The following is a 21,855-nucleotide window of genomic DNA, read 5'->3' on the forward strand; positions in this document are numbered from 1 at the left end:
AGGCTGGACTTGCCATAGACTCAGAAGTAGAAGACAGGGTCGATCAAGTTTCAGGAATGTCTCTCGCTAGTTTGGGACAAGCTAAGTTTTGAGAGATCTACCAGACACTGGAGTTCCCAGGGGAAATGAACAACTGGCCATGAGTCTGGGGACAATGCCTTTGGATTGCACAGGTCAGCATGCCAGCATGTAGCTAGAGCCATGAAAATGCATGGGCTTGGGGAGAAGAGAAGAGATGAAGAACAAGGGTCTGTGTGGCTCTTCACTCCAGGGGAGAACAATGGGGAGACTGAGGATTCCTCAGCAAAGCAGGGGTTCCTGAAGACCAAATGGAGAGCAGATACAAGACAATGGAGCCGCCAATATGAAAACAGATATCAGGACTAAGAGCCACTGGATTTACGGATGTAGCAGTCACTGCTAATTTGAACAAAAGCAGTTTGTTACACACTGAGTCAACTGAGAATTGCAGAAGGGGGAAAGGACACAGAAAGGGATTTTCCAGGGAGTTCTGCTCTAAACGATAGGAGAAGATGGGGTACTAGCTGTGGCAGTGGGGTTGACAGAGGTGTTTGTTTGTATAAGAAGATAGGTAGCACGTAGTGTTTAAAATGGGAATTGTGAGGATTGCTCTTGCTTATGGAACTGATTGTATTGAGCACCTAGGAGATTAGTGAAGCATGCCTCTGAGTGGCTGGGATGCTGCCTTAGAGAGGATTAGCTCACCATGGATGTGGGTGGCTCTCCACAGGCTGTGGGTTCCAAGTGAAATAAAGAATGTTGGGAGATAGGTCAAGATTACACTCTGGTTCCTGGTCCCCTTGTCAGTTGGCTGTTCCTCAATTGGAGCTTTCCTCCCAGCCTAGCTTCCTCCCAGGATATTCTGCCTCTCCACAGGAACCAGCTGACCTCTACTGAAACCACAAGCAAGGAAACAAAAGCAAAAGATTTCCCTCCCTTATGTGATTTCTAACAGATAGTTTATCCCACCAGCAAGTCTGACAAACGCAAGATTAACCCTGGCACTCATGGGCTGGGATTTTAACAGAAGAAAAAGAACTGGCTTCAGATAAAGGCAGCACCGTTCACAGATGGGGACACAGGGTCCATGGGACACTTGCCGGAAGGAGTTTGCAAAGCTTCTTTTCTGACCATTTCTCTTTTCTCTGAGAAATAGGCCAATGGCTGAAGGCACAGATAGGGAAGGAGGATGAGGAAGATAGAGAGCAGCCACTGTCATGTAGGAAAGTGCAGGATAGAGTCAGAATGTCTAGACTAGGGAACAACATATATACACTCAAAGGACAACTTAAGGTCCTATGTATTGGTACGTTTCCTCTGACCATTTGCATGTGCTACTTTGGAGTATTCGATATTTGGTCACCACACATTGCCTGGTGGCTGCAGCACTCAACAATGAGGACAAAGAACACGTCTCTCACATTTCTGTGCCTACATGCTAATGCCCTAAATAAAGTTCCTTAAACATAGAGGACAAAACCATAGAGATCAGGCACCTTGTCAAAAAAGAAAAGGTGCCTCAATAAACAGTGATGTCATAAATTTGCAAAGAATCAAATCTGCACTTTGCTGTAGTAATGCCACAAAATTGATTAAAATTGCCCATAAGTTTATTATGGAAGGTGTGGGAAGAAAATAAATATTTTAAACTATTTTAGAAGTTTTGACAGTGTACATCATTTTTCATAGCAGAAATTCATGCAGTCGATAAATATTTATCAGGTTTATACCATGTCCTATCCTCTAAGTGAGGGAATAGGTGTGGATAGATGAGAGAGGAGTGTTCAGAGACATGTGGGGGGAAGTAGACTGGATAACACTGGGTAAGACTTGGGAGAGCAGAATTAAGATGATCCCCCTTAGATAGGAGATTCAAGCAAGCCTTGATGAGTGGTGGTGGTGGGGCTCTGTGAGGAAGAGTGTCTTCAGAGGGTATTGTGTCCCTGAAACTGGAGTTAAGGTGTTTGGAGGTCACCATGTGAGTGCTGGGTACCAAAGCTGTGTTATTATAAAAAATAAAAGTGATTTCTTTTATTCCCCACTAGTATCAACACAAGTGGCTTCTGTGGATTATTTTTATCTCAGTCAGCAAATATCTCACCTGCTAAGCTCCCTCTCATCTCACACTGCTGATGGCTACTCTCTGAGCCCAGCGGTAATCTATCTACCCATCAAGTCCCCAAGGCAGGTTGTTTCCACACCAGGCATACAAATCCCAATTCCGTGGCAGGCTTGGTGTTTCCTGCCATCACACCTCTCTTGAACTCAATTAAGTCACCACATGAAAGAACACATCACATAATAACCACTGATCCAATTGATAAGATAATTTGCCCATCTAGACAACACAAAGTCCTGAACACACCCATCCCTTAGAAATATTCACTATAACCTGTATCTATACACAGAAAAGAATCTTAACATCTGGTGCCATGTTCTCCCAGGTCCTTTCCCTCCCTCTGGCTCCTTCTCTCCTGTTTCTCCTTCACTTATAAAAAGAGTTCCCACTTCCCTTCCTTCTCGTCCAATGATAGGCCTTTTTTTTTCTTGCCTGCCTTCACCTGCGTAATACCATCAACCTACAAACCTGCAATCTCTGTAATTATAGCAAGCATTCTTAACCACTTAGCCAACTCTCCAGTCCCGAGTTGTGTACTTTCGTGCTCAGTCTTAATGGAGAGTGGGCTGTCTTGGAGAAATAACATTGGAGGTCAACCTTTATAGTTTTGAGCTAAATTACCTAAACTGTTGTTCTTGAATTACATAATCTATGGCTTTTAGTACAAGGAAGAGATTAAGATTAAGAGTAGAGTGCTTTTGTCACCTGAGTACAGGAAAGCTGCCTCTTAAATGAGGGTCACATTATCTGCTATGGGGAAGGAAAATGGGAAATCTAGGAAAATTTTCCTAGATGTTATAGTTTGTGACAGGAAGAAGGGAAGGTGAGAATTACTTTTCTTATGCTGCTGTTTTAACTAATGCTAAGGGGTCCTGTTTTGGATAGTGTGTTTTGAACCAACCGAAGAAGGCTGGTGTGAGTCAAAACTTACCAAGCTTTTCAAGGTAAAACTATCAAGACTGGGAGTGATGCCATCCACCTACAATCCCAGCACATGAGAGGCTTAGATAGGGAGTTCAAGGTCATCCTGGGCTATGGAAGGAAGGAAGGAAGGAAAAGCAGAATAAGTCTTTCTTTGATATATATGTATTGATATACTAGTATTTGATTATATATATATAGTATATATATATATATATATAATTAAATATATGTATTAGTATTGGCTTTGTTATATGGGGTGCACCTTTGCCTGGAGTTGTATAGATAGTTTGATACAAATGTATAGAGATCACTTCAAAAATAAGACATTTAAAATAGAATAACATAAAAACTAGCAGACTAGCCAGGCCTGGTGCCACATGCATGCCATGTAATCCTAAAAGCACATTATAATACTTGCAAGCACGTAGAAGTTGGGCAGAAGTAGAAGTAGAAAGATCAGGAGTTCAAGGTCAACTGTGGATACACCAGGTCTTGTGAAAATTAAAAGAAAAACAAATAATATGAAAGACTAGTAATTAGTATTTATATGAATCCTACAGACAGATAAATCACCCACTAAATTCTAAACACTGCTTTCAAACATGGGAATAATTCACATTAGGCTGCAAATTATCACCACCCTGGTAGCATCAGATGTTCTAAGGAGAGACATCCTTGTGCCTTTTGCCCCGGGACTAGAGGTTCCAAGGAATTGCATTTTTCCAAGGAGTCTCCTGGGGAAAAAAAGAAGAAGAAGAAAAAGAAGGAACTCTTTCCCGAGAAAGAGATTTCACAAGGAGAAAGTGCCACTGAGACAGTGACAGGATCAACAATGGTTGGGATGGACCACATCCTGACCACTTTGTATTCAAGCCTAAACCTGTGCAGGAACCTGAAGATGGACTTGGCTGAATGAGTCAGTGGGTCTCATTATGTGGTTTTCTCTTAATGTGGCTAGTTGTATATGTACGCACGCACGCACGCACACAGGCACACACACATACACACATTTGGTGGTCATCGATCCAAACTTGTTAGAGTTCCCAGGATCCAGACCTTGACTGAAGGACTTGGGTTAACAGAGGACTCTATACTCGAGGTGTTTGCTATTTACTTGAGAAAAGCTAAAGTATTGTGGAATTACATATCATGCTTCTAGAAACCCTGGATCTTATTGTTAAGAGCTGAGTAAAGCAATGTGTTGGGACTCAGAAGACACAAATACTTCAAAGGGAAGCCTGGTGTTTTTGTTTGTTTGTTTGTTTGTTTGTTTTCTTTTTAAATTAACAAGATGGCTTCCTTCAGGAGCTCTGGCTTGCAGTAAGTCCTCCTTCGAACCTGAAATAAAAGCTAAGAATCATTTCTGAAGCTCCTTTATCTGTGTAAGGATGATGTTACCCTTCAGAAAGGGTAACAAGCAGGAGACAAGAGGAAAACTCACGCCCATATATCCTAGGCAGACCGTGTTCCCAGACGCTGTCACTTCTATGTGCCTGGCCCATGTCCCCTATAAATCATTGACTTCTCCTCCGAAATTGGTGTGGCCTCACTTCTGTCCTCCTCATAAAGAATCCTTAAGCCACAATCGTCAGGGCTCATGTCTGAGTTTCATGCTCAGCGTGACAGCTGTCTACTTGTACATTAATAATTCTGTTCCTTTATTTCTGCCAATCGTTGATTTGTTTCTGCAAACTCAATTACCAAAGCGCCAAAGAGTGGATGGAAGGAAGGTCAGTCTCTGGAGATGCACACCTGCAAGGACCTTAATTGGCATCTGTCTCTGCTGTCTCAGCACCACAGGGGACACTGTAGAGCCCTTGGTGTCTTCTAGGCGAACTGCAGTTCTCAGCAGAAGCCATATCTGAGTTAAAGATCACAGTCTGATTAGAACTTGGAAATTGTAAAGACATGAAATGTTCTAGATCTTGTCCTATATTTAGTTCCTTTGTAGCTACTTATCATCAATACCTATATGTTCCCTGATATCACTGTTGAGAAAGGTAGCCTGATTCCACAACAGGCTTCAACTTGGCAGTTAAGGACTCTAGGCCTAAATATCTGTTTCCAAGAACTGGGCAATTCCAGGCAAGTCCAGGCCTCAGAAGTTAGCCTGGGGCTAGGACTATGGGTCAGCAGCAGTTTCCAGACCTCCCTGATAAGTTTCCAGCCCTGACACTCCCATATTGATGAGATGGACCTGACACATTAACTCTCTTAGTCAGGGTTCCTATTCCTGCACAAACATCAAGACCAAGAAGCAAGTTGGGGAGGAAAGGGTTTATTCAGCTTACACTTCCACATTGCTGTTCATCACCAAAGGAAGCCAGGACCGGAACTCAAGCAGGTCAGGAAACAGGAGCTGGTGCAGAGGTAATGGAGGGATGTTACTTACTGCCTTGCTTCCCCTGGCTTGCTCAGCTTGCTCTCTTATAGACCCCAAGAACTCCAGCCCAGGGACAGCACCACCCACAAAGGGCTAGATCCTCCCCCCTTGATCACTAGTTGAGATCACTGCCTTGCATATTGATGTCATGGAGACATTTCCTCAACTGAGTCTCCTTTATCTGTGATAACTTCAGCTTGTGTCAAGTTCACACACAAACCAGCCAGTACAGTCACCTACCCCAGAATTCCCTAATGTACTTTAAATCATGCCTGCAAGCTCATTGGTGGTCGCTCTGACTTGCTAATGGGGGACTCCAGCATGCTGGACTTTTGCAGAATAAAACACTCAATGTCTTTACATATTATTTGACTCTGGGTATCATTCTTTGGCAAGCCATGGGCCCTCATACTTGTGACTATTATGTAAAATGTTTGAGATGTTCTAACGTAGATCACAACAACCCTAAAGGTGCAAATGTCATCTGACAGCATCTGAAACCTGTACCAGAGATTTCCCTTCTTTTGTTTTATTATTATAAAAGATCATGGGACTACTCCCCTGATGTCAGGTCCAAAGGAAACTCCAGTTCCCCGTATCCCAGGGGGAAGTCCAATGAGCTCAGCCTGTGGCAGTTAGGTAAGAGTTGGCATGGGTACCTGTAGTTCTCATTACCATGTGAGAGATTGAGCCTTCTTCAATGTTACAGGTACCCAGTACTAGTGCCATTTCACAGTCCATGCCAGCATCCCAGCCTCCTCAGTTCACAGGCTCCCTGCCCCCAGCCAGTCAATTTCCTTACAACCCTGCTATTCTCCCTGTTTTCTCTCTTCTCTATGCTGCTGCAGGGAGTCTGGCCCTGTCCAGTCTGTTGGCCACGTTCAGTTTATAGCTTTCTTTTTCTGCTCTGGACACTTCTAGATGCCTCTGGCTGCTCTCTCTCTCTCTCTCTCTCTCTCTCTCTCTCTCTCTCTCTCTCTTTCATCTTACATCCAGCAAGTTGAATCCACTTTTCTGGTCACATTAATTTGACTCTTAGCTTCTTGGAAGCAAGAGATTTGTTTTGTGCCAACATGTGTAAAATGCATATCAGAATACAGAGCTTAATATGAAATACACCAGTGTTAATGACTTCATTGGTAACGTCTTTATACTGATTATATGTTAAATGATAATGCATTGACTAGAACCATGATGTATTCCTCAAATTTCACTCATTTCTTCTGACCTATTATTTTTAAGATATAGGACTATTAGAAAATTTGATATCACAAATGTGATTTGTATTTTATTTCCATTATGTGGTGCTGGTCTAATTTTTTTCTTTTGCTTAATCTTTAAAAAAATGCCTTTTCATAGAAGAAAGTTATGTTTCTCCCCAAAGTCTTTCCATTGTGGAGGAAAGAGATCCATGAACCACTAGTGACATGGTTCCTTCCTCCAGTAGGCTTCTCTGCTTTACCAACAGGCTCCCAAGCTTGCCCTACTCATAAGGTTTTTGACTGGAGACTTACTCTAGGGCCACCAGCTAGCTAGCACACTGAATTTCTGTCTCCATCTCCTGACTCAGTATTGCTGATGCATGTCATTTCTGGTGACTCTGGAGAGCAGAGCCTCCTGCTGGGCTCCCTGAAGGGACAATGAAGGTGGAGGCAGAGCCTTCCCAACCTTTCCTTACCCCCCACTGAAGAATAAAAAGAAAGAAATGTTCTAAGCAGCCCCTGGGAAGTGTGGGGGAACCCTGCTGTTCTGTAAAAGGCAGTTTAAGGAAAGGACTTCACAGAAAACCAGTTATTACCTCTTAAGACCTTTCCTTTAACCTATATCGCATTGTTCTGTTCTTTCTTTCTTTATTCTTAGAGAGGAACAAAGCAGTGTGTGATAAATTGTATATTCTTCCTGTGGTGCTCTTAGAAGCAGCCCAGTGAGTCCATGAGGTCTCAGAGAGAATGATTGGCACTGAAATCCTTCCAGGGCAGAGTGGTATGGGTTCAGGAAAACGGAAAGGAATGTGAAGGAAGGGCAGCTGAACCAACACACAAGAATCCTGTCAGCTTACACAGCTCCTGAAAGAGCTTCCTAAGCCCTTTCTGATTCCTCCTGGCTTCAGGCTTCTTTCTGTTTACCACGGGAATCAAGACCCAGGTTTCCTGTGGACAGTCCAGGTCTGCTAGTTCCTGGTTTTAGCCATTTTGTGCTGTCTGCCTCTTCCCATTTTCCTTATCTTTGAGTTGAAAGTTTTATTTTATTCCAGAATTTCATATGATTAAGAACATGGATTCTGGAAGCACACAAAGTCTGAGTTAACAACAAAGGCTGTACTGACCTAAACTGTTTAGGTCAGGGTTACCACTGCCTTGCTGAAACCACAAGGAGAGCAATCTGGGGAGGAAAGGGATTTCACCTCATAGTATCACTGAAGCAAGCCAGGACCAGAATTCAACAGGGCAGGAACCTGGAGGAAGGAGCTGCTGTAGAGGCCATGGAGGGGTGCTGCTTACTGACTTGGTTCCTCATGACTTGCTCAGCCTGCTTCCTTTTAGCTCCCAGGACCACCAGCCCTGGGATGGTCCCACCCACAGTGGGCTAGGCCCTACCATATCAATCATTGAGAAAATACCTTACAGTCAGATGTTATGGAGGCATTTTCTCAACTGAGTTTCCCTCCTTTCACATAACTCTAGCTTGTATTAAATTGACACAAAACTAGCTAGCCAAGTCTCCCTTCCTCTGTAAGTGAGAGGACTGACCCCATTCCCTATGCAGAGGCTGTCATTCTGAATGGGACACTCATGCGTGTTGGAGCGAGGATTTGACCCATAGGGAATACTCAGAAATGTTAGCGGTTAGTACTCTCATAAATTAGGTATATTACTACATAAATTAAACATATTTGTAATGAAAATTAGAATTTCACATTAATCAATGTCTCATTTTGACCTAAAGCACCAAACAATCTAAACTGTGTCTTTGGCTTTGGTGGGCCATGGGGCAGAATAGAAAGGCACAGAAAACTGGAGGTCATGAATCTTGTTGGAACCTTTAAGCTTCCTCTAGCAGCACAGCAAGAATTCCAGACAATCACTAAAGGCCTTCCTCCCTTTCTAGCCACTAAGCTGCAGTTCTGTAGGATATCACCAGAAACCACACTTTACCGAAAGACTCTTCAGCTAGGCTCCTTGTTCACCCCAGCAGTGCCTGCTCTTCCCTTACCAGGCTGTCATTCCATCCAAGCCCTCTGAACCATGACTTACCTCTCTTACCAAGAAGAAAGAAATGGGGGTTGTGCGGTAGATTCTTAGCAACCTTTTGAGATGAAACCTTTGTCAATGCAACTAAACCAAACAACAAGGAGACAAAAACACAACACAGCACTCAGCTCTAAGGACAGGGTGGTTAGTTGTTGCTGTTTTCCATCAGCACAGGCCTGGAAGCTCAGGTTAAGAAGCAGTTTTATGAAGTTTTATAGTTTTACAAAACAAAGAAAGTCATAAATCAGAGCAAGTTTAGAATACATCAGTAGGTACACAAGAAAGGTGGTTACAACCAGATGGAAAAGTTTTCTATACGCCTAAGAGTCTATCTGATAACATCTTTAAATTCTGGGTTGGCGGAAGCAAGAGTCTGCTAAGTTAATGGTACCAAATTTTTTTTTTTTTAGTCAACAAATTATCGTTTCAGTAATAGAAGTGGGCAAGGAAAGGCTCAGAATTCAAGACGCTAAAACTAGCTTCGGGTAAGGGAATTAGCTTCTGGGTCGGCAGCAGCCCAAAATCTCCACAGGGCTGCAGTTTTACTCAGTCAATTATTCTCTGCAGAAACAGCTTCCTCTCTGTAGAAGCAGACACCCAAGAGCCACCAAAATTGGCTATATGGCTAATGCTCACACAATCATTGCTCCCTCTCCTTGGGGAGCCTGTTCCCACACCTAGGTACATTTTGCTTTCTTTTAGAAACCCACATTTGTACTCTCCTGTGTATCTTACTTTTTCTGAGCATGTCTCTTTCTCTTAAGCCTCATGATCATGCCCATAATAAAATATCTTTAATAAAAGTCTCCAACTCTTCTTTATAAACTGTTTAATCCCAAAATTCTTTTCAATATTGAAGCTGCGATTCCTGGTTTGTTCTTAGTCAAGTTCCTAAAATTCCCAGGGAACTCATCAAGTTGCCAAGGTCAGCAGCATGGAGTTGTGTCTCTGTCCCCTCACTGCTGAGGTGTGCTGGCATTTGAGAAGCGGCTGTCATTGAGAAGTTAGTTCCCTTAGTGTACCTGGAGAAAAGGACCAACCTCATCCTGGCAGACACAGGGATACAGAGGAGAAAACTACTTACTAAATTTGATACAATCCTTCCTAAATTCCCCATTGGATCCCACTCATTCCTTTATCATCTGATCTAAGCTGACCTCATTCCTGTCCACTCTTTATCACAACCATGTCAACAAAACAAGCAAAAGAACAAGAACAGCAACAACAACAACAGCAACAACCACAACACATTTGCTGCTCCCTTGTGTCTTCATTTCTTTATGATCATTACTGGGAAATTGAGGCAGCCTTTCTGAGAGCTCCTCATCTCATAGATAAAAGAACTTAACAAACTCAAGAAGCTGAAGGCCCATTTTATGGGGTTTGAGAGGACAGTATCAACAAGGCAGGCACCATAGAACTTCGTCAACTGCCAGGAGAGAAATGGGCAAAAGAAGAAAGAAACCCATGCTTTCAGGGTTAGATATAAAGCAAGCAAGCAGGTTCAACATGGAGACCTGCAGAATAATATTCAGGGCATGGGTCATGAGGGGGTGGATGGGTAATGGGTAGGTACTGGTGGGTGGTGGGTGGTGGCTGTGGGGGGAAATATCTTCCACGTTAGAGACCAAGAAAGCAGGAAGGTTTAACATGGAAGCCTGCAAAACCAGATGCAATGGTGTGTGTGTGTGTGTGTGTGTGTGTGTGTGTGTGTGTGTGTGTTTGTGTGTGTGTGTGTGTGTGTGTTGGGGTGGTATCTTCAGAGAGAGTGGGAATGCTCCCAATATCATTCCTAAATCTGGAATTGGATTTAGGAATCTTGTCAGTATTTATAAGGGGTGGGGTGGGATAGGGTTAGGATAATAAAAGTTACAGAATTTGAGTTAGAACTTGCCAAGTTGTCAGACTGTGAAGGTGAATCTTTTTGTCAGGATTTCTGTTGCTATGAGAAACAAAAGGACCAAAGTGACATGAGAAGGGAGAGGTTTATTTCATTTTACAGCTAGCTTGTCCTTCATCATCCATGGAAGACAGACAGAGCAGTAACTCAAGGCAGGAATCTGGAAGCAGGAACGGAAGCAGAGACTAGGGAGAAATGCTGCTAATTGGCTTCTTGCTCATGGCTTGCTTCCTTATACTACACAATACCCCCTCTATCCAGGTGGTCTCACCCACAGTGGGCTGGGTGCTCCTGCATTAGTCCTTATTCAAGATAATTCCTCCACAGACTTCTGTATAGGCCCGTTTAAGGGGAGAATTGTTCAACAGAAGTTCCTTCTTTCCTGCTGATCCTGGTTTTTGCCAAGGTGACCAAAAAGAAAAAATAAATCTAACCAGGACAATATGTAAGCAGCTGCATCAAGGGAGGGGCTCCTGGAATGTATAAATATATCAATATCATCGAAGTGGTAGTTATCTCTTGTATCCTTTTAAGGTCTTTAGATGACTTATGTTTCAAGGTTATACTTTTTGAAGTTTGTTTTCTGTCCAAGTGATTGACAAACCCATCTGAATTAATTTTATGGGAAGGTAAGGAGAAAAGAGAAGGAAAGAAAACTAAAAGAAATAATCCTAAAAGCAGCATGAAAGGAAACAAAAGCTAACAAAGAACTGAATCTTGAAGCTGTGCTATGCTCTGGGAGCTAGAGATCTGAGATTAATATCCTACCTTCCATCTCATCTCCAGTCAGGAGTGGGTGGGAGCAAAGTCCTTCATTTCAAAGCTCAGGCTTGTTCCTCTGGTCAGGCGGCTGCCTTGTTCCTGAGACTCATGCTAGGGGCTTCTGTATTTAATATTCCTGTAGCTCTCCCTTCTTGGTATTTCTGCAACTGGATTTGAATAGGCAAAGGCCACCAAACCTTGTATTCTTCTTGAAGTATTCCTGGATTAGAAGTTAACTCAGAGCAAACCAGCAATTAGTAGTAATCAGCTGAGCTATTTACAGGTATACATGTAGAATCTTTTTTGAATTATGAAGTGCACGTGCACTCTCAAATAGAGAATAGAGAAGTGGCCATCTGTCTATCCACCCTGTCTGCTCCACTGGTTATCAGGATCATGTGCAATCTGAGTATCCTGGCTTCTTAGATGTTCTCCTGACTCTAGAGTCTCCATTGTCTGTTGTTATTCCCATATGCTGGGAAGAACTCAACGGTGTTCTGAAGGAATCACAGGGTTAGTGAAAGGAGACGAACATGAATGAGCCTTCTAGACATAGAACAAGGGGGTACCTGGGAAGAAGCAGATCTGGCTGAAGAAAAGTGTTTTTCAGGCATCCATCATGTCAGTGACATAAGGTGGTGGAAATTAGGAAGTTAACCTGAGCAAGGTTTCCATGTAGAGACAGTGGGTTATCTAGAAGACAGCTAGAATTTTTAACTCAGAGTCCAGGGAGTTGTTCTCAGTACATCCTCTCCAAACTCACTTTGTGGTGCCTGCATTAGGTTTAAAATGGACCTAACTCATCCACTAGACAGCAACAATGATGCATATAAAAGGCATAGTCTACTTGAGTTCTCAAACTCAAAACCACCCAACACAATTCCAGATCCAACTCAGGTCACCTAAAAAGCAATTTTAAAAGGGAATGAATGCTGCCATTTATCAAGAACTTAAATGCAGGAAAATTCCACTTATTACCCCCTAGATATTCATTTTTTGGGTTCGATGGCGACTCCCTATATAACTGACGAGGACCAGAGGCAACTACATTGCCTCAACACAGAGACCCGATGGGACATTGCACAAGCAGCGGAGGGTCAAAGAAGGATACGTGCTCCAAGAATCCCAGCCTTATGAAAACAAGTATGTGAAGTTTTTCTAGAGTAAACCAGAACTTCCCCCAGGGCAGAGCCCTGAGCCCACCACACAGGTCACCCCATCCAGACCTGAGAGTGGTGAAGCAGGCCTCTCCAAAGCAGCCAAACGCAACCTGAACTGAAAGGAAAAGAGGAGCCAGCCACAGGAGAAAGATGCAGAGGCCTTGAGCGGGACTCTTGATAAGGTGTCTCTGGGACACTCAGCCCGGACACCCAGTGCTCACCATGGCCCCCAGGCCACCTCTCTAGCTGCCTTCCATGCACCCGAATCTGCTGCCACCACAGAGAAAGCCAAGAAGATCAAGAACCTAAGGAAGAAGCTGATAGATAGGGGAGCTGCAGTAACGCCTCCAGGCTGGGAAGTTCAGCAGAGAACAGGTGGAGAAGTTGACATAGCACAGGGTTCTGGAGGAGGAGCTGGAGGACTTGGAGTTGGGCTGTTAGGCTTCAGGAATAGGGGAGTGGACTGAAGAACAAACCATGGGGTCCTCTGGGGTCCAGGGAATGTGGGCCACAGCAGTCTGAGGGGCACCTCCTTACTGGCTCACTTTCCCCTCCTGTGGCCCCACTCTGTCCTCTAGAGCCTAGGATCTCTCTTCTTCTTTCCTTCCCCTTCTCACCTCTCATTTTTTAACTTTTCCCTTCCATCCCATTGTTCACAATCTGAGTGCTGACCCCAGGTACCTCTGCTGCTCATCTGGGTGTCTTGTTGAAAAGGGAGGGTGGGAGTCTGTCAGGGATCTGAGGCTGAGGGTACAAGGAGTACCCAAGTTTTGGAGTCTTGGTTCCTGTTCAGTGTTTATGAATAACTTCCCTGGCCACCCGAACCACAACCACTACCTCCTCCTCCTCCTCCCCCTCCTCTTCTTCCTCCTCTTCCCCCTCCTCCTCCTCTTCCTCCTCCTCTTCATCTCCTCCTCCTCTTCCTTTTCATCTTTTATTTAAGAAAGTAAGAATAAATTCAAGTAGATGACAAAAAAAAGTTCATTTATTGTTTGTAGCAAACCTATGCTCTGTTGAGATATAGTGGTTTCCATAGATTTATTTATTCACTTGTGTTTGTTTGTTTGTTTGTTTGTTTGTTTGTTTTTATGTCCACAGGTGTTTTGCTTGCATGTATATCTGTGCACTAGTGTGTGCCTGGTGAAAGATCAGAAGAGGGCATGAGATCCCTGGGACAAGAGTTATGGAGTGTTGAGAGCTACCATGTGGGTACTAGGGATCCAACCCAGGTCCTCTGGAAGAGCAGCCACTGTGCTTAACTTCTGACTCCTTTTTCCAGTTCATTTCCATTTTTCAAATACAGAAAAGTGGAACTCTTGGAATTAACCATCCAGGTAGACAAGGTCAAACAACGACCACACCCAGCTTCCATTTTCCAGTGTATAGGCTCTGAACTTTCGTATGTTTGTTTGTTTTTTGTTTTTTTGGTATTATTTTTTTCTCCCATGATCTGCGAAGGGACAGCCTATATCTCTTAAGCTGAGAAGAGCCTGAATACATAGCCCTATTTTTACTGAAGCAGGGAATGTTGGCCGCTCCTACCCTAGAAATCTATCAATGTGAACCTCTTCAAGATCTGATCAACTTGTGAAGAATTAACCCAGCACCATTGGTCACAAATTCATTTTTTTCAGTTTTTTTTCCTTTATTGAATATTTTTACTTATATTTCAAGTGTTATTTCCTTTCCTGGTTTCCCAGACATAAGCCCTCTATCCCATCCCCCTCCCCTTCTTCTACAACGGTGTTCCCCACCCAATTTGTCCCCCCCATATACACCTACACTGGGGGATCCAGCCTTGGCAGGACCAAGGGCCTCTCCTTCCATTGGTGCCCAACAAGGCCACCCTTTGTTACATATGCAGCTGGAGCCAAGGTCAGTCCATGTATAGTACTTGGATAATGGTTTAGTCCCTTGGAGCTCTGGTTGGTTGGCATTGTTGTTCTTATGGGATTGCAAACCCCTTCAGCTCTTCCAATACTTTCACTATTTCCTCCAATGGGAAGCCCAGTCCCAGTTCAATGTTTGCTGCTAGCATTCGCCTCTCAAGATGCAGGACCACTGAAATGCAGGTGCTTCATTCCTTGTTAAAAGGGAGAACAAATGTATTCATAGGTGGGGATATGGAGGCAAAAGGTTGGAGCAGACACTGAACAAATGACCATTCAGAGATTGCCCCACATGGGTATATAGGATATATATACTTTTGGTAAATATATATTTCAAAAGTAGATAAGTAGTAGATAAGATTGATGAAGCTAAGGAGTGCATGAGGACAGGAGCCTGCTATAGCGATCTACTGGGAGGCACAGACAAATCATGTCAGTTACAGAGGCGAATGCTAGCCACACAGAGACACACACCACACACACAAACTCACACACTCACACATTCTCTCACAGACACACATACAAACACACACACATACACACACATAAACACACACACATACATGCATACATATATACACATAAACACACACACATACTCACACACATACCCACACACACTCTCACACACCCACACAAACACACATGCACCCTCACACACACAGAGACACACATACACACTGACACACACACACAAATAAACGCACATACACACACATACACACACACTCACTCACACTCATACACTCACTCACACACATACACACTCAAACACTCACACATACATACACATAAACACACACACATAAACCCACACATATATACACACATACACACACTCACTCACACTCATACACTCACTCACACACATACACACACTCAAACACTCACACATACATATACATAAACACACACACATAAACCCACACATATATACACACATACACACGCACACACACTCACACACACACAAACACACACACTTGCATACATCCACAGAAAAACACACACACAAACTCACACACTCACACACATAGACACACGTAGACACACATACACATACACACACATAAACACACACATACACACACACACTCACACACATACACACACACTCTCACACACCCAAACACACATGCACCCTTACACAAACATACACACACACACACACACACACACACACACAAAAGAAAACTAAGATTTTTCCCCAGCAGGTTTCCTGTTCAGTGAGGAATTAGTGGGAGCTATGCTGTGTACAAGTCTCTTAGACTCAAGCAGGCTGTGCTGCCCTGGCCTGTACTTATTTCCACTTCAGGAAAGCTTTCTTTGCAGATACTTGCTGGTCCTATCTGAGTTACAAACTTTGCACAGATAACCTAAACAACACAACACCAAATTCCCAAGAGACAGGATTTGAAGAAAAGCCTTCAGTAAGCTTCATGTTGACTCATCATAGGCCCCTCACTAAAACTATCTTGCTTCCTTCATAGAAGACCTTAGAAGCATCAGAGGAAGACAGTGACTCATGGTCAGTTTTCAGGAACTTTTCATCACATTAGAGTTCACGTGATAATAAAACAACCTCAATGTCAGTCAGAAGAATAATGAAATAAATGACAGTGACTTTTCTGATCTACAACACTGTACAAGACTGAGAGGGAATCTATCCTGAAAGAATGCCAGGCCAATGATATAGTCAGGAAAGCAATGTCAGCAGAGGGATGCACTATAGGATTCCATGCAAGATCATGGTGAACCCAATAAGACAAACCAGAATCTTCCAGGGGGATACCTCTATTCAGGTAAAGTGAAGAAATCTAATCCTTATTTTTAAAATAGCTGAATGGCTAAATGTGTCGAGACAAAAAAAAGAGGGGGCTCCACCTGGAACTGGACAACTGATTCAAAGACTGCTGGCCAGCAAAAAACAGGAAGCTGAAGGTTTGCTGAGAGACCTAGTCTAAAGGTCTAAGTTAGAGAGTGACTGGACCAAATGAGATGTCATTAACTGGCGTCCCTGAATACCCACAAATTGTAGGTCACCACAGCAATGCGCGCACGCGCACACACACACACACACACACACACACACACACACACACACACACACACACACACACACAGAGACAGACCAAAATCGTAAGTCGGCAGAAAACAATGAAATTTCCATCATGCTGGAGGAACAACATAATATAGACTATTCAAAGCAGGTATTTTAAGAATTACTATTCAGCTATTTTTCCCTAGAGGAATAAAAAGGCCTAGATAGCACTCTTCTTAATGAGAATGGGGGTATATTTGGATAACTTTGTTCTTGAAGTCTCAAATCTCTCATGCCAGTTCTCAGCATTTGAGAACCCCTTTCCACATCCCTGCTCTTCCAACCAGCTTCAGAATATAAGGTCAAGATATGAACTCTCCAGCAACACTCAAATAAAACAGGACTGACATGCTGCTACTCAGGCTCTGTTTGGAGCCTGATTTAGGAAGCATGAAGAGATGGTCTTGATATACAGGGAAAAGGGGGGAGAAAGAACAAATCCACCAAAAGATGACAATGAAAACCATTTCTTTGGCATTTCCACCAGGCTCTCCTCCTTGCAAACTACTTACTTCCTGGAATCTCACACGATTCCTGCAAAGAAAATGAGCTCCAGGCTTTTGCTTCATCCCTCAAAGCCCTGTGCTAGTCTAAAGAGGGGCTCCCACATAGCACCCTCCATACATAATGGCATGTAGTGCTGTGATGTGTGATCAACCTATCTCACTTAATAAACTGCAGATTCTCGAAGAGCAGGAGCATTTGCTTTCCAAACATGCAGTTTCTTGAGAAAGGGCTATCTCCACAGAAAGACTTGTAAATGATCACATAAATGAACACTTGGATGGGACATAAGTTCATGTTACAGTAATGGACAGTTACATTGGATTGTCTATGTTTATGATAAGACATGAGGACAACCTGCCCCTGAGGCCTAATCCTACCTGCTGTTGCTTGGCTCTGGGGACACAGATGTAATTGCTGGCCTTCTGACAGAACCTCTTTGCTTTCTCATAGGATGCTGGCAGTTTAGTCTGCTCCACCAGCAGTTGTGTGTTCTCATTCAGCAAAATCCTTATATTGTTCTTCAATTGAGTTCATTCACGCAGGAGCTGGAAGTGCGTGGTGCTGAACCACAAACAATAAATGTCAAATCCCAGCCAGCTTCTATTTGCCTGTCACTCCTGCAAGTACAATCAACCCTTCAAGGGCTCTCATCCCCAGACATCAACAGGCTAGAGCCACAGTATACAAGTTAGCACCAATTAGAGGAGGTCAAATCCAGAGGCCACATTCCCTGTGAATCAAAGTACTTCTGAAAATACTGACACTAAGACGGTTTATATACATCAAGGTAGAAGAATTGGACCATATGGGTGCTCATATGTCCATAGCATGCTAAAACCATCTGCAAGTAGAGGGTAAATCCCCTCTAAGGGATGATAGAAGACCCAATAGCTATACAATCTTTGCATGTGTTTCTCATGGATCACAGAGAACCTGTCAGTGTCCTAGAAGTTCAGAGTTGATTGATATTCCCATCATGATGCAAATCTTTTCTATGTAGAGGATCGATTGTTAATGGGGAAAATAACAATTAGAGGGTCTTCTACACTCTTCATATGTAGGACATCTGAGTCCAAAAGTTACAAATCCAAGACCCTTTGCCAGGAGGCAGGCTTTCCTGTTAAGAGTCAGACACTACAGAACCAGAGCCCTGATTTTGTTGAAAGTCATACAGGACAAAAGCATTCCCTGCCTAGTGCTGGGTTCTCATCTCTGTCAGTGACTCACTGGTAGGAACTGTTCACTTGTATGAGCTCCTTGTACCTCTCCACGGCATAACTTATTGAGTTGGTCATCATTTGCATAGCCATCATTCTCATCTCATGTTCTGATTGACTTATTGGCAATTCGATATCCAGCCTGTGTTAGGACATGGCCCAATGAACAAATAACTGTCTGAACGCATGATTTCAGAATTAGGTGAAATATAAATAAAAAATATGAAATAAAAAATTCAAATTTAAGAAATGAATGGGGAGGGAAGAATGTGTCAAACACAAAGACCAGAGCAAAAACACAACAGTGAGACTCCAACAACAATTCTTTCAAGGAAACGTTTCTATGCAAATCAGCCAACATTTAGTTTGAAATAAGGTCTCTTTAAAAGGCTGTGGAGATATGGTTCTGCAAAGACCCTCTGTACTAGAGTGGATGGAGCCTGTGAAATGCCTGTTTGGGAATAACAAATGTCCAGAATTTATTACCACATTCACCATTTCAAGGTCATAATAAACGGTTACTTGATAGCTAAAAAAAGAGTAAAGTCAAAAACCAAATGAAGTTCAAATCAGGCAAAAAAAGATTATCTGAAATCAGACTATTGACTGGATTACTTAAACCCAGTTTATGCCACATACTTGCTCCTTTGAACTGGGTCCTATTTGTGCTGATTAAACTTATTATCCTGGGCACAGGACAACAGAGCCAGGTTACCAATTGAAAGTAGCTGACTTTCAAGAGTTGGCCAGGTAAGCATGAAGGCATTGACTAGTTCTACAAGAAGTTTCCTCCAGTCTGTGCCACAGCCTTGGGTCCAACAGATAGTTATGATGACATTTCTTTTGTTTTGAAAGCAAGGATTCTCAAACCTTGTTTCCTATTGTTACATGAATTCCCAGAGGGCATAACTACTTTGACAGGGAAGAGGATTTGTAACCCATCCTTCCCTCAGGAGAGTCCTATCTACCACCAAAGTAAATAGAAGGTGCAAAGAGTTCTGTTGATCCAATGTGGGCTTCCACACTATCATGACCTACAAACTGTTCATCAAACAAATCCTCAGGTCCCATCAAAGGTCGCAGTTTCCTTATCCTGAGCAAAATACCCAGAAATACGTTCATATAAATACATACCAACCCATGTACAAACACAATTAGAATGCCAACTACTTCCATGGAGATGCCATAGAATCAGTGTATAATGAACAAAATCACAGTAAATGAGTGGTGACATGCAGGTCACCACTATCCGTCACTTAGATACAGCAAGTGTGACCAGGTTCTTCCAGCTGTTGACAGAACCTATGCTAATCCAAGGAGCTCAGGGTCAAGTAAAAAGGAGGTGGACCCTAAACACACAGCACCTAGCTTATCTCACAAGCAAATGCCTCTCAAGGCTCCTCAAAATCCAGGATGACAGGTGAAACTCTCTCGTGATATGAGGAAATCTTCGGTTAGCAGAGAGAGCACAAGACAGTGAACAGGTTACTGGGCATAATGACTACCTGTAGTCCCAATTATCATAGATATAAAGGTCCAGGATTTGATAAAGTTCATCCCTCTCAAATTTACACTTCTGGATTTCAAATTTGAGTTCCTCCAGTTCCTTTAGATGTTTTTCTTGCTCACTGATGACATTTTGGGATGATGCCTTCCTACCAAAACCTGTAGGTAGATAAACCCAAGTGAATTTGCTTATTTGATGGCCCATGGGAGGAAAAGACCATTCTGAATCCCAAAAGGAGGTTGAGGAAAAGGAAATGGTAGAGACTGGGTGAATGCCTGAAAGAGCAGAAAAGCTTGCTATGAGCTGGATTCTTAAGCTATGTCCCTCTTTCCAACCTCTAATGCCATACATGTGCCACACTCACTATTATAGGACCGCTCGCCCTGAAACATATAACCTGACTCAGACATAAACATGTGGGACATTGATATCTCATATCAGATGTGGTGCAGATAAATCCTGGAGTTCATAATGTTTAGCATCATCAAGCTCTAATCATATGTGTTCCAGCGCAAAGTGTCTGAGACCTAAATTCATGACTAGGGGTGCATCCTTCCTTGTTCTTGTCATCAGAGACTTATGTAACCTACAGTAATCTAGAGGATGAAGTACTTCAACTCCCAACCATGGATGATTACATTGTTAATCTCACAGTGCCTCTTTCTGGCATTCATTGACACTCACAATTAAAAAAGCTTCTAGAAAAGAAACTGAAGGCTTACCAATTTCTGGCTTTCTCTCAAATTAATGATCCCAAGGCTCCTGCTTGTAAGGCCTAGTCTTAGAAGGCACATCTCGAGGAAGTTCCCCAACTCTGCCCAGGACTCACCAAGCCTTCCTCAGAATGATTTCATCCTTCCTGTTTTACTACACAGGAGGTCACCTTCCTTCTGTGTTGGTGTGGTCTCTCCTTGATCTCCACTTTCCTTCCAAAATAGCCTGAGCAGCTGGCGAAACATGCCTATTTGTGAACCCAAAGGGAACTGAAGGAATATCCCAAAGGCAGTTGGTGTCATCACAACACTGGTGACATCACAGAAGATTCTAGGGATCTCTTAGACACAATAGATTGTCCAATGAAGGGCTTACTGATGATGTCACTGGGAAATTCCATGGCCTACCTGCTAACTAGCTCTCCCCAAATTGATCAATTTCTGTGGGGGCCCTTTTCTTCAGTCTCTAATGTGTCACCGGGAATACCGTTTGGCAACCTCTATTCCAAAGCTAGATATTTCTCTCTGCATCACTCAAAGTCATCAATGCTTTTGCTGGGGAGAGTTGCTTACAACCCTGAATTGGATAAGAGATTTTTATTAGCACCCAAATCTCTAGGGACAATGGATGAGGGAGATTTTTCTTAAAAATAAATCTACCACCTTAGACAATGCATGTGACATACATTTCTATTCCCAAGGTTTTCCCTTTTTCTGGTTGTAGCCGTAAGTGGACTGCCGTAAGTATTCTTCCCAGGAGATCTTTTTGTCTATGCCCCTATCATAATTCTTCCAGAGTTTGACCATATTATGGTAGATATATCTTTTCTGTACCTGTTTGATCCAAACTTTCAGCTGCTCAGTAGTAACAAGGCCGCCTCCATCAACAATTTTCCCCAGCCTCTCCTTGTTCTCATCCACGCTTAGCTATCAAAGATCTTGAAGTCCTCCTTGCCCAGGAAGACCTCATGATCGTACAGGAAGGAAGCTGTGCTTGTCCTCTGGTGGCCACTCGCCCAGCTCTGAATCAGGAAAACCATGTGCTCCTTGCTCATCATGCTCTTGGTCCTGAACACCAGCACCAGTGCCAGCAGCAGTCCATGGAGAGTCCCAAGCTGACACCTGGCACCAGAGTCGTGATCAAAGGGAGGCAGCAGGGAAGTAGGGGCTAGGAGCACCTTAGCCGCTGTCCCCTCCCCAGAGAGGGCTTTTGTTACATTTCAAATGCTATCCCTTTTCCTAGTTTCCCATCCATAAAACTCCTTATAACACCCCTCCCCCTTCTACCATGAGGGTGTTACCACACCCACCCAACCACCCACGCCTACCTGCCTCCCTGTTCTGATTTTCCCCTACACTGGAACATCACGCCTTGACAAGACCAGGGGCTTCTCCTCCCAT

General features: G+C 43.2%; 2 protein-coding genes and 1 pseudogene across 1 annotated transcript in view; 2 read left to right on the forward strand and 1 right to left on the reverse strand.

Annotated features, from left to right (window-relative positions):
• Positions 1-21,855, forward strand: part of Erich1 (glutamate-rich 1) — a gene marked incomplete at its 5' end in the record, with an annotated part of 52,793,804 nt that overhangs the window by 13,472,440 nt on the left and 39,299,509 nt on the right.
• LOC120097541 (uncharacterized) overlaps positions 1-21,855 on the reverse strand; it is a 54,889-nt gene that overhangs the window by 28,069 nt on the left and 4,965 nt on the right. The gene's annotated exons all lie outside the window — the stretch shown is intronic.
• Positions 12,366-12,961, forward strand: Pym1-ps12 (PYM homolog 1, exon junction complex associated factor, pseudogene 12; annotated as a pseudogene).

The sequence above is a fragment of the Rattus norvegicus genome, chromosome 16, assembly GCF_021556685.1.
Source record: "Rattus norvegicus strain SHRSP/BbbUtx chromosome 16, alternate assembly SHRSP_T2T, whole genome shotgun sequence".
In the NCBI taxonomy this organism is placed as follows: Eukaryota; Metazoa; Chordata; class Mammalia; order Rodentia; family Muridae; genus Rattus; species Rattus norvegicus.